The following is a 4,133-nucleotide window of genomic DNA, read 5'->3' on the forward strand; positions in this document are numbered from 1 at the left end:
TCGACATATCTTCACCCTCTTCCTCTTCTTCTTCTGTCACCACCCTCCCTCTACCAACAAGCTCTTTCTTCCAAGAAAAAGAATTTTTGTCATAATAAACTTTTAGCATAATCAGAAGCAGAATTGTTGTCATAACATAATAAGTTAATTACAAACAAAACACATCATCAGAATTTTTTAGCACAATCAATGTTTTTAACATAATCAGTAAGCAAAAGTAAAACCAATTCAAAGGCAGAAGTAGAAGCAGAATGAACAAAAGCAGAAGCAGAATGAAGCAAAAGTAGAATAAAGTAGAAGAAAAGGCAAAAGCAAAACAAAACAGAACGAAGATCGATTTTGCGACCCACCCACAAGCCCACACTTCACATACACATTCATCAAAGCATGCAGACTCCAACACACCTAGAAACCCCAAACCTCACCACAAGTGCATGAAACTACGAGCTATAAACTCGTCATTCTACGTATGCAGAAATATATCACTATAAATAAATTAGAAATTAACATAAGTCCATCACCAACAAAGTCAAAACATGTACCTGTTTCTCTGCGAAATCTTTTGGATGATCATTCTCTGAACCATGTTTATCATCCCATGCTTGAATTAGTGTCGCGTCATAAGGACCTTGGCATACTTTTAAATCTACACAGAAGAGAGAGGATGGATAACTGAGATACAAGTACTTATCGCATGAGTAGAAATTTGTCTGATGTAGATGTCAGACATTATTTAAGCTAGGCCTAACAGCCTGATCCCACCAACCATTGGTGATTCTACTTTTTAAGATGACCAAAAAAGTTCTAATCCAAAATTAGCAAACTCAAAACAATAGGCTTCAGTGGGTAAGATTGGTAGATAAGAAGACAAATAAAACTATGTTATTAATTATAACTAAGTTTTCCTATGTTTTTAAGCAGTACGTAAAAGTTATTAAAGTCAGACACTCACTCTAGTGATTGAGAGTTTTGCAGAGAAACACCTCCTCAAGCAATTCTTCGGATTTCTGTAGCACGAAAAAGCCAGTACATTATCATATTACTATTAATCAATCCATGAAGAAAGTATCCACATCAGTTCTGTTCCGTCCGAGATACCCAGGCCGACCTCCTAGCGATCCGAGCTTTTAGTAATTTCAGATTGGTAGTGCTGCTATTCGTCGGGGCGAGGTATAGGTCGACTCTCTTTCAAAACAACGCGGGTGGAACACCTGCAAAAGAATCTCCAACGCTCAAGTCAGAAGAGGTATTCAAGTAAACCGCAAATAAAGTAAAAGAAAGAAGAAGTAGTGATATTATGTTGTGCTTATGTGTTCTTTACTCTGTTGCTTCGGTGTTGTTTATATAGATAGAGAGGCCGTTGTGCTCAACATCTGATATCTTGTACTTTTCTGCAGATCTCTCCGTGATTAGTTTTTAGAATCTTTTCTGTTATTGGATGATCTGTTTCCTGATTCCTAGCTATTGTGGTAGCCGTTGTGTTTGTTTGGGCCGAGGTTTATGGTCCACATCACAGCCCCTAAGCTTGACCTGTTAAAGAAAAAAAGGGGGAGGAAGGAAACGGGTCGAGCTTCGGAACTATCTCGGCCCTAAAACTTTGTTGGACTATATTGGGTGGTTCCTCAGCCCCCAAGCTGGGCCTGTTTCCTTTTAGTGTTTGTTTTTGTTTGATATGTTATTTTATTTATGTTTCATTTGTTTATTTATTTGTTTATTATTATTATTATCATGTTTCCTAGTTTTTCGCGCCTGTAACACTTAATGGACATGACCGTGGCACTTTCCTTTATGTATCCCTGACCGTTTGATCTAGCTCCTTTGATTTTGAAATTAAATGTTGAATGGTTATTATTTTTCAAGGCTATTTCTTGTCAATGAACCGTTTTTGTCATATTAAATTTTTGTGGTGGTTTAGTGGACTCCTTACCAAAAACTGAAGTTCCTTTGTGTTAAGAAGAAAATGAGCAGAAAAGGTTAGTCTATTTGACTAATGTCTAGTTTTTTTTGCTGTATCTATTCTTTGCATGCGTTACTGTAAATGGAGAAAACTCAAGTCATTGTTAGCGAGAGCGATCCGTATAGTTGGGTGCATGAAAATGTTAGGTGTCACTCTTCTTACTTTAATGATGTGGAGTCAGTAGGGGTTCTTGGTTCTAACGTGTGTGGTTGATGATCGTGTTTGTGAAAAAATTTGTGACTGGTCCTATTTCTATGTTTATAGTTGTGTTCTTACAGAGCTTGGAGTTAGGTTTCCTTTTACCGATTTTCAATGTGGTGTATTGCGTTGGTTGAACTATGCTCCATCACAATTACACCCTAATTCCTGGGGTTTTGTTAGAGCGTTCGAGGTGTTAATGGATTTTCTGGGGCAGGCTCCTTCTCTGAGGGTATTTTTTTCTCTATTTCAAGCTAAGGGTGTTCGTAGGGGTTTGTGGGTTAACCTAAGTAGCCATCCTGATAGGTCCCTTTTCGCGTTGTACAAATCTTCTTTCAAAGATTTTAAGAAAATGTTCGTTAAGATTAGGAGTATTCCTGAACAATTTCCTTTTTTTATTAATGAGACATTGGAGGAGAGGTTTCCTATTTCGTGGTGTTCGAAAACGGTACAGGTTTTAGATGTGGAAGATCGGTGTCCTAGTGATAATGACATTTTGGAGTTTTTAGTTAGTGAAATGGAATCTAAAGAATTGTTATCTGTTTCTGAACTTCTGAAATGGGATTCTGATGAGCAATCAGTATTGGATTACCTAGGTAAAGCTTTTTCAAAAAATGGAAAATGGCTACTTGTTCTATTATGTTTTTAATAGCATGTTCTGTTTTTTTGTTTTGTTAGGTGAGAAGGTTCCTACTATTACTTCGGCTGGTTTGAAAACATTTTTTAATCAAAGAAAAAAGGCTGAAAAAGAAAGTTCGACTACTAATGTTGATAAAGAGGTCGGAGGTGGAGTTATTCAATCAGAACTTCAACCTAGAGTGAAAAGGAAAAGAGTAGGGCCAACCAAAGGGACTAACCTGGGTACCTTAAAGAGTGATGACAGGGTTAATTTTGAGTTGATAGAATCTTCGTATAAGTCTCAAGAAGAGCTTCATGGGTATTGTGTTGATGATCACGCCAAGTCTTTGTGGAGCAAACTGTTTCCGTTTGTCACTCTCTCTGAACAGTTTGGTCAATTTCCTGTTGATGTTGAGATGATCAACAGGATTGGTTCGGTTGGTGTTAGTCGCTTTTTACAGGTAAATTGAATTATTTTACCTTTTTGTTTATTTCTTTCTGTCATCTTTTTTGTGCATGTTTCACTTGCAGGTGATCGGGGCTCGGCTTGTGTCTATTGGGCGGACACAGGAGGTTGCTTTAGAAACAGAAAAGAAGAATGTTGTCGTTGTTAATGAACTAACAAGAACTATATAGGAAAAGGAAAAGTTGGTGGAGGAACTTTCCTCTTCTTTGAAATTAAAAGGGTCTGAGGTTGAGAATCTTCAAAGCCGGCAAGAATCCCTTGAAGAGGAAATAAAGGATCTGAAGACTCGTAATGACCAGTTGGCTGCTCGTGTGGGAGAATTGGAGACGGATGTGTATGAGTCGTTTGCTCAAGGTTTTGAAAGATCGGTGGCCCAGGTTAAAGTATTGTTTCCTGAAGTTGATGTAGAGAAACTGGATGCTACCAAGATTGTTGTTGGTGGGAAGTTAGTTGATGATGAGACTCCAGTCGAAGAGTTAATAGAGGATTCCAGTATCGGAGAAAAAGATGATTGAATATGTTATTTTTTGTTTTGTATTTTGTTTTTGTACTTGTGAATGTTTGATTCCGAGATTTACTATCATCGGTTATTTTGGTTTAATGACTGTGTACCGAGTAAGAAGCTCGGCTTTGTTTGACTGCATATTGTAGAATGGTAGGATTTGAATTATGTTTTCCTTATGACTTTATTTCTTTATTGTAAAAGATGTACAAAGTCTGATGTTGGCGTCCGGCCTCGTTAAAACCTTCTCTTGAGCAAAAACCCAATGTGGGAAAAAAAATTCATGAGTAGGAAAAAGAGTACCATCATGCGCCTATGTGATTATGATATGTACAATTTTAAAGATGAAACATTTCAGGTTCCAGGGATTGTGCTTCCCTTTAGTGTTTGTA

This window comes from Arachis ipaensis, chromosome B06 (genome assembly GCF_000816755.2).
Source record: "Arachis ipaensis cultivar K30076 chromosome B06, Araip1.1, whole genome shotgun sequence".
In the NCBI taxonomy this organism is placed as follows: Eukaryota; Viridiplantae; Streptophyta; class Magnoliopsida; order Fabales; family Fabaceae; genus Arachis; species Arachis ipaensis.